Here is a 10,144-nt window from a genome sequence, read left to right as displayed (position 1 = left end):
TGCTTCATGTTCAAGTATCTCTCTATTTACAAAGTTCGATTTTACGATATTTCACGTTCATGCAATTGACAAATTACGTGTTCTAATGCTGTACTGTGCTGTGTGATTGTCAGGAGGCCCCCATGGTGTCAGCCAGCACTGGTCTCAAACCCTCGGTACCCACTATATCTGTTTACCTGCTATGAAGTAGGAGCATTGCTCGAAACGTCGACAATTATATACATGTCCTTTCAATGCATTGTTGTTAACGAGTGTGTTGTAGAGGAGGTTAATTGACCATACTTCACCACGCTGACCAAACCGGGTTGGTGGAGGTAGGTGAACATTGTATAAACGTGGAGAGGAAGCAAAGTACGGTACAATATTTGAATTCATACGCACACAGTGGGGAGCACAGGCGTTGCCTCTGCCAGTGATCTCAGTCAACCCACCGCTCCTGGGTCTGTCCCGTGAACTCCTCCTGCACCCAGCTGGCACAGCAGTCAACCCATAGCACCTGGGCCTGTCCTGGGACTCCTACCAGTAGCAAGCCTCCCACACTGCAAGTCGACTCAAAGTGCACTTAGCCTGTGACAAGCGCCGTGGTGCCGTCACCACCACTTAATGGCGGATGGCGGCTGTTGTTAATGCACGGTGGAACAGAGTTCAGCTTCCAATGAGTAGGATGGTACGGTGTATGTGTGTATAAAGCAGCAGCACTGGAGAGACAAAGGTGGCCGGGTGTGGTGGTACCGGGTTTTATCGGTACTTCTTGCTAACAGCACTTGTCCCAACAGCCTCATAGAGGCTATACATGAGTCTTTGTCTTTGCAGTGGTTTGTGCACTGCGCCACGGTCTCTGTGACCTTTATTGCACTGAGGTCCAGGTCGTTATAGGTCCAGCCTTGACGAACGCCTTTCAACGTATTGCATGCTTCTCCAAATTATAAGACGAATCCAAAAACATACATATTTGGCCTCACACAAGACAAACATCGCCCGTATAGCCTGAACAGACTGTTGGGGAAAGTGCTGTAAGCGAGCACCAATGAAGGCTGACACAGCACACGAGGGTTGGGTGGCCAGAACCACGCCCGGACGCCTTTATCTCTACAGTGGCCATGTTAACACATTACACCGTACCGGGTAATAATGTGAGGCTGAGTCGAAGTTAGGGGAGGCCGTGAGCAGGAATCGAACTCGGGTCACCAAGTTCGTAGCGCCGAGCGCTGCTCTTCACAATAACAAAAAGTCGCCATTCGCCACTAAGTGGTGGTGACGTTACCATGACACTTGTGCCGGGCGATGTGCACTTTGAGGCCACGTGAATTGTCGAAGACCCTCTAACAGTAGGTCACAGGACAGACCCAGGTGCCATGGGTTGACTGAGATGACTGGCAGATGCACCACCTGTGCCTCCTATTGTGCCAACTTCCTGTATTTTTTTCGACCCGGTTATCCGCTCATTGTTGTGAGCGTCGCTCCTCTGCCCTCCGCTGTTGTTGGAGGACGATTACCTCAAACTTCCCAATAGCGTTTTCTAGGTGCACGTATCCTGGCACTGCACAGTAGCATCCTTAACGAGCCTCCTCGCTCACTCTACACGAAGCTGCGGGTCGTGCTCTTACATGTGGACGTCTCCTGGATTATAACTTTTGCTTTAAAATGCACAAGCTAAATGTGCGTCTCAGAATCGGTAGACCGCGGTAGAATGGAGAAGGATGTTGGAGTGGTGGTGCCGCGCCTGGCACATTAAAATAACAACCCGCCGAGCCGAGTTAGATAGCAAGACACGGCTAACATCTGCAGTGGCGAAGTGATGACACCTTGGATGAAGGTGAATCATTCCAAAAGCACGATTAATGATGATCCATACCTCGAGATTCCTGGCTGGCTGCTGGCTGGGCGCCTCTCCACTCCAACCACAATTACTCCACTGTTAGTGGCTGATGTAGGCCGTTGCTACAGAAACTATCTGGATAACATAACTGGCTATGCGGGATTATTTGTCGAACAAATGAAATTAAACGGCTTAAACGGAAGTCCGGCAGACGTCTAATAATAGTAATAATTATAATCATTATTAATTGGCATAGATAGCGACACCGAAAAGATGGAAATAACGAATAGAGAAGACTGACCACGGCTCATTTAAAATCGCTCTAACTTTTAAATGTGCTCCTATCAACGTAATTATTTTGCCAAGATGCTTATTTCCTAGATGTGCGTGTATGTATATATATAACCTCAGTCTTTGCGTTTTATTATCAGAATCAGAATCTTTAGTTATCCTGGAGAAATATGATAAGCTATGAAGATATTTTTCAGAGATGTCCAGTAGGGATGGGTCAGAAACTTAAACGATTGGAGTAAGCAAATCACTCAAGATAAATGTATCAATAAATGAAAAACTAAAAAAAGCTATTTAATTTACCAGGTAAGGCCCACTGACTTATTAGCTATTTTCAGAATAGACTTGGCTACAAATGATAGCTCCACAAAGTGGCTTATTGTGTGGACATTGTATTGCAGGCAGACACTACACGCACATTGTTGATTCTGAATGAGGAGGGAAAAACCAGAGGACCCGAAAAAAAATGCACGCGACCACGGGGCGAGAGAGTGAGACATAAACTCAAAATATACTGAAGGTCACGGGACAGACCCAGGGGCCATGGGCTGACTGAATTAGATGACTGGCAGATGTACCACCTGTGCCCCCTACTGTCAACTTAACGCATTACATCCGCCCGGCGCTCCGCTCGATGGAGTCGGGATCTAACCCACGAACCTCGTGCAGATTACTGTTCGTGCTCCGAGCGCAGGAGGACTAAGAGACGAGTCCGAACACGGACAGCTGTCGTTTGCTTGCGTGGCTGAGCTTCGTGACCTGCGAGACGAATCCACAGCCTGCCGCGTGTGCGGTGATTCATAGGCGATTCGTCATCCCACTTGCCAGGCCGTCAGCGCTCCGCAGGGCTGAGGGACCCGCGGGGAGAACGGGATGATGGGGAAATATGGAACCGATTAATTTGTTTTTGTTGCTTTCTTATTTATCCATACGAGTCGCACTGAACCGTGGGGCATTTTTAGCTGCGAAGCAACTGTGTACCGCATAGTAAAGTTTTTTTTTTATTATTTCGCGTAAATATAAATGTGTCGTTAACCCACCACCACCCGACACAGCTAATCAGCAAGGTTTGTCACCTAAACAAAACGTGCCAATTACTATGGGCAGCCACCCCGCTAAGGCGGTCACAGTAGGACGATTGGGATCGGTAAGAGCAGTGTTCTTCATTTCAAGGCCCACGGGCCAATGGCGGCCCCAGGTGGCCTTCAGTGTGACCCCTGACAGCACATGGATATGAAAACACCCTTTGCAGGTGAGGCGGTGTGGCGGCTCTCAGACTGATGTCAACATCGGCTGAAGTAGCCTCCCTCTGAAAATGAGTGAAGAACACTGTTTTTGGATCAGGAGGAGGTGGTGGCAGAACCTTCGAGAAACCTTTGAGAAGGGACATGGACCACGGGGGCCCTGGGTGACTGTGCAACTCGCCCTCTCACCTATACTCACCGTTGTCCTTCACCAACGTGGTTAGGAATGGTCAAAGTCCAACACGCTCCCCACATACCCCCGACCGCGATTGCGGAATTAAACAACGATGAGGCAATTAAGGATTGCCCCTTGCTGTGGCTGAACGCTATCGCGGGATGAATGTCAAGGCAGGTGCGCGGACTTCATCCCAATCGATACACTTTGTGAGCTTTGCAATTGCAGGGATAATCAAATCACGTTCCTCTAATCACCTCGATAAGGCTTCTCACCGAGCCAGGTTGTTTATAAGTCAACATCCCCTTATCCATTCACGTTCACGTGAGACGAATTGAGTTCACATTCTACTGGGGGTATGTGCGTGCGCATGTCTGTATGCATTTGGAGCCGCGGAACAGTGAACACGAGATCGATTTCCGCTCACCTCCAATATCGGGTGACGAATATCTGAACCCGTACTGGGCCTCCCCTATGTCGACTCGGACTAAAACGAGTATCGGGTGCGGTGTGTAAAACATCAGCACTGGTGAGACAAAGGCGGCCGGATGTGGTGTTGCTCGTGCCAGCCTTCACCCATACAACCTTCAACAGTCTGTTGAAGCTTGTATGGGAGAACGTTGTCTTGCGTGTGTCTCTCTCTCTGTCTCCCGCCATATTGTGTGTCTCTCGCGTTATGCTCTCACAATCTGCCTTTAACTTCTCATCAATTCACTGCCGTTCACCAATTTCTGCACGAGTGCCTATCACATCAAAATCCGAATATTTATGTATATTGCAGGAGGAATCCGATGAGCTATGAAGCTCTTTTTCACAGATGTCCATTAGGGGTAGGTCAAAGCGTTACATCAACAAACAATACAAAACACGATAGGAGTGCAAAGTATAGGAAAGGTAAACAAATCACTACAAAAAATTGCACTCCTATCGTGAAAGGAAAATAAACAATATTTAATTTACCAGGTAAAGCCCATTGAAGTATTAGCTTCTTTGTTCAGAAGCAACCTGGCCACAAATGATAGCTTCACGAAGTTGGCTTATCATGTGGAAATGAAAAGCAGCCAAATGTATAGCAGCCAAATTATCTTAATAATCTAAACGCATGTTTAAATATCCATCCCCATGCGCTTCTGCCACCGTCTGAAACGTTTTTCCTTCCGATATTATGAAGCCACTGAAGCTATGCACTTTTAAATCATAAATTAGATTAAAATCGAATTTCTTTAGAACGGCTTTTTTTCCTTTGCCAGTACCAAAATATGAGAATAGGTTTTCCCCTTTATCTGGCAACAAAACAAGTGTTAAGATTTTGATTTAAAGCTTTCGTGACTGCAGGGATTAATATTCTTGGTTCTTTCGGTAAAGTCACGTAGAAGGGAAACAATAAAAGAATAAAATATAAAACAATCATCATGATGATAATTGCTTGTGTTACAGTCGAAACGTCTTGAGAATTTTATTGTTTTATATTTTTATAATTTGATTGTTTCCCTTCTATGTGACTTTACCGAAAGAACCAAGAATATGAATCCCTGCAGTCACGAAAGCTTTAAATCAAAAAGAATATAGGTGTTAAGATGTTAAAACACCAAAGTGAAACCTTTAGCAAGGAATCTTGTCTGCATTAACACTGTTTGAGACTAGGCTCCAAAGAAAGCTGTCTCTGGTGTGGACCAACCAGTTTCAAAGACAATGCATATAATATATTCTTGGTTCTTTCGGTAGTTTGTTGTCCTTCCCCCGCACCTCCGATTAGCACGGTTGGCTACGTACGGTGCCAAAGAAGATCAACAAACACCTAATTATGTTGTATATTTCCCAATATTTTTAAGTCTTGCTGTTAAAATCTATCTTTTTAAAGGGCTGCCCTTGTCAGCATCGCCTATGATCGTTGTATTTCACCTGCTCTGAATAAAGATGCCATCTGTGAATGTTTCACGTGAGCCGAGTCACAATTCCCACTCTGTGTTTATTATGTTTCACAGAGATGGCCTTGAGGCAGGGAAACACCATTTCCTTTTACATTGCTAGATACATCACCCCAAAGGAGTCCCGGCGGCGATGCTGCTATCGGGCGCACAGTCACAAAGTGGGAACTCCTCAGCAGGCGATGAGTCACGAGGAGCATCTTGATGAGCACGACCCTTGCTCTGCAGAGGGACGGTCTTCTTGCTGAAATAGCCTCACGCAGTGGGTTCGTGATGTTGATGGATACCGGTCTGCCCTGCAATAAACATTACCACGATGACTGTGTCCATATGTAACATCGTACATATGAGAGAGAACCGGGTGGTGGCGGCTTCGCACGTCCCCGGTAATCCAGCACTATAGAGGCAGCAGGGAGGGTTGGTGGATTACCCACAGATGATGTCGTGAAACTCCCTTCCCGTGGGCTTCGAGGAAGTGCCTTACCCTGGCTCGTCAGGAGAGGGCGATACATCAAGTGGACTAATCGCCATCTGTTTCAATCTGAACCGGGATTGAACGTTGCCTCGTGCAACACGTGGGTTTTCACCAGGTTATTGGGTTTGCTCCCACTTGCGTATAATGATAAACACAGCTGATCATTTATTGGCTATGAACAACTTAAAATAAAAACTCAATGTAGCATCAGCAAGCCCCTCCTTAAAATGAGTCTTTCCACTCAATGTGGCTTTCCTGGATATAAGTAAATATTGATTACGAGGAAATTTAAAGTGGATTAACTGCTAATTCCTGTGGATTACGAGCTAATTGTAGATGAGTATTATTAGTAGTGTAATGCTTTGTGCTGACTGTTATTAAACCACTGTTGTCTGCACTCCTTCAATGGAGGAGGAATAACACTACACAAATTCTCTCCTGCAGTCCTCTCGTGGCTAGCAGACCTTGACATTGGCATCCAGTTCCTGAGCTCCCGAGCCGATTGCTGCCATATGCAAGAGTAGACGAGAATCAGATTCGCGTGATGACTCATCACCTGTTCTGGTTGCCTCGCTGTGCCCTGTGCACCCGATAGGAGCATTGTCGGGACTAATCTAACTGACTCACTATTTTTTTATTTTACCTGGTAAGTCCCATTAAGCTGTACAGCTCTTTTTATAAATGAGCTGACCACAAATTATAGCACAATGAAGTAACTTATCACGTGCGAATTTATAGCAGCCAAATACTCTAAAGGCATATTGATTCTAAATGTGGAGGGAAAAATTGGAGGACCCGGAGAAAAATCCACTCGACCACAGGGAGAAAGACATGCAAACTCCAAATATGCAGCAGGCGTCACAGTCGGGATCAAACCCACGGTCTTCTGTATACCAATCGAGGGAGTTAACATCTTGTCACCGTGGCCCCCCTCAGGTAAATCTCAGTTTCTCGCATTACGAGGAGGCACGACGATTTCACGGCCTCGACGGTATTTTTTTCATATAAATACATTTTGTGGTGAAATTAGTTCAGAATCAGAATCTTTATTTATCCTGGAGAAATCCGATGAGCTCTCAAGCTCTTTTTCAAAGGTGTCCCAAAGGGGCCAGTCAAAAAGTTACAACAATGCAAAAACACGAATAGGAGTGCAAAGTAGAGGAAAGGTAAGCAAAGCACCAAGAATGAATATATAACATAGATAAAGTATACAAGTTCATATTTCAAAAGTATATAAATTTCCAAGCTCGGTTTAAACAACAGCAAGAAAAGTGCCAGACGTTGCACATTAAAATTTAACTTTACATTGTAAGAAGAAAAAGACCACGCGCCTTGACAAAGGAATTAGCATATAATTTAGCATTGAAATGGCTCATTGAAATAGCTAAGTTAAAGTATACACATCCGCAGAGGTACCCCTTGACAAAGGAATTAGGCTGGAGTGGAAGAAGCCACGCTTAGATCACGACCTTTAAGCTGTGTGAGAAAAAAAAGGACAAGTGCCTTGACAAAGGAATTACCATATAATTTAGCATTGAAATGGCTCATTGAAATAGCTAAGTTAAAGTATACACATCCGCAGAGGTACCCTTTGACAAAGGAATTAGCATCGAATTTAGCATTGAAATAGCTGAGTGATTAGCTTGTAACTGCTCGCAGAAATAGCTATGTTAAATTTAGAGCATATACGTTCACCGAGGCACCTAGTACTCATCAAACAGGAGAATTTAGCGAAACACAACCACGCTCAGACATCGGACCTGTGTGCGAGCAAACAAGGTGTTCTGACAAAGAAATTAGCATAAAAAGCAAGCATTTGATTGGCGGATTTTAGGAAAGAGGTGGTGTACGTGCCGGTGGACTCGCAGTTTGGCGCGGGGGGGGGGGGGGGGAGTTTACCTATTGATGGTGTGAAAAGGGGGATTTTATAAGAGCTGCGAAAGTTTGGGGTACCACTACTTGAAAACTATACTGTACCATTGAAATTAGTTTAATGTTTAGTTCGATTTAGAACATCTTTCCAATGGTTGCTTAATTTGAAACCATCCTCTCGGTTGAAATTGTGTCTGTGTTTGTAGATCTGAATTGCTTCATGAACAAATCTCTGATAAAAGCCCGTGGGTTTGCAAAGAACCTTGGTATCGGAGAAAATTATATCGTGATCCCCCACAGCGTTGTAACAGTGATCAGCCACGGCAGAATAATTCTTTTGCCGTGTTTCAAATATGATTTGTGCTCGCGAATTCGGTCAGAGACATGTCGCTTTGTCTCACCGATGTAGCAATCACCGCAGGTACAACTCAATTTGTAAACCCCGGGGTACTGTAAATCAGGAATGACATCCTTCACAGATGGGATCAGATCACGAATTTTGTGTACTGTATTGAACCGGACCTGGATCTTGTGTTTGTTTAGAATTTTGGAAATATTTTTAGTAACACCTGCTATATATGGAAGTGTGATGGTTTTCACCGGAGTATCAAGTGGTTGTTTCTGTATGGAGGGAGAGACAGCTTGGCGGATGGTACGGTCAGAGTAACCATTCCTTTTGAGGGCCAGGTGTATATGTTTTAATTCACTGGTCAGGTGGTGTTGGTCCGAAATGCAATGAGCCCTATGGTATAAGGTTTTGATGAGATAATTATTTTGGGCTGGGTGGTGGTGGGAATCAGGTTTCAAGTAGGAATCTGTGTGGGTGGGTTTCCTGTAGACAGAATGCCCCAATGAGCCATCAGATCTCATCTCAAACAGAACATCTAAGAATGGTAGCTTGCCATCTTTCTCCAGTTCCATGGTGAATTTGATGGCGGGATGTCTGGAACTGATGTGGTGTAGGAAAAGGTTCAGAGCTGGGAGGCCATGTGGCCAAATGACGAAAGTGTCATCCACATATCTCTTTCACAGGGAAGGTCTGAGGGTGGAAGTCTGGATAGCGTCTGATTCAAATTTCGACTCAGCCTCAAATGAGTACCTGGTGCGATGTGTAAACATCGCTACTCGGGAGAGACAAAGGCGGCCGGGGGTGGTGCTGGCCACCCAACCCCACGTGCCGTGCTGGCCTTCATAGGCGGTGCTCCGTAACAGCACTTGCCCCAACGGTCTGTTAAGCCTACGCGGGGGATCTTTTATTTGTTGTACCGCATGAATGTTGCGCCCCACGTGCCTGGAGCGAGCGAGCTTCCTGAGGAACTGGGCAGGCGAAACGTCGCGCATTGGCACGATGCGCCACGCGTTTTCCAACCCGAGAGCTCATCAGATAGTCGTGCAGCTACCAAACACACCGATTGCATGCCAGGCTAGGTGTTCCCTCGACTTAAACATCTTACAATCCAGTCTCACATCGCCTTGATGCAAGAAGACATCTAAAGTGGGCCCTGGTCTTTCATAAAACCCGTATTGGCAAATCTGTGTTGCACTTAGCTAATTCATTAACCCAAGAAACATAAGACGTGCATCAAATTTCCATTTAACTCTTCCTCAAACAAAAATATGAATAGGTGACCAAGCCTTTGACGTTGCAGACTATAACTGTTGTACATTTAACTAATTTTGCATAGTACGGAACCAAACGTTATAATCGGAGTTGCTGGACACAAAAGAAATTGCAGATGTGATTTGTATCCTTGATCCTTGCCCCTCATGCATCGATAGTTCAATGTTCATGTGCAGTGTGTTGTTGTTTTGGTGAAGTCTGGGACTATTCTTCTTTGGTTCTTTCGGTAAAGTCACGTAGAATGAGAATAAAATAATAAATTGATAAAAAAGATGGCAAACTACCCTTTCTGGATGTCTTAATTAAAAGGAGACATGATGGTTCAATGAGCCACTCTGTCTACAGGAAAGCTACCCATACAGATGCTTACTTGAAACCGGATTCCCACCACCATCCATCCCAGAAGAACTGCCTCATCAAGACTCTATACCATAGAGCCCAATGCATTTCCGACCAGGAACACATTACCAGTGAACTCAAGCACGTACACCAGGCTCTCAGGGCTAATGGCTACTCCGACTACACAATCCGCAAAGCCATCACTCCAGTCATGAAGAAGGATCCTCTTGTGGAGCCACTCAAAACCATCACCTTACCCTACATTGCAGGGGTCACTAAAAAGATCTCCAAAATCCTGAATAAACACAAGATCCAGGTCCGATTCAACACAGTACACAAAATCCGTGATTTAGTTCCATCTGTAAAAGATGCTCTTCCAG

This window comes from Petromyzon marinus, unplaced genomic scaffold (genome assembly GCF_048934315.1).
Source record: "Petromyzon marinus isolate PM22_M1 ecotype Great Lakes invasive population unplaced genomic scaffold, UKy_Petmar_22M1.pri1.0 PM_Scaffold_121, whole genome shotgun sequence".
Lineage (NCBI taxonomy): Eukaryota > Metazoa > Chordata > Hyperoartia > Petromyzontiformes > Petromyzontidae > Petromyzon > Petromyzon marinus.
This window is presented reverse-complemented; position numbering follows the sequence as displayed.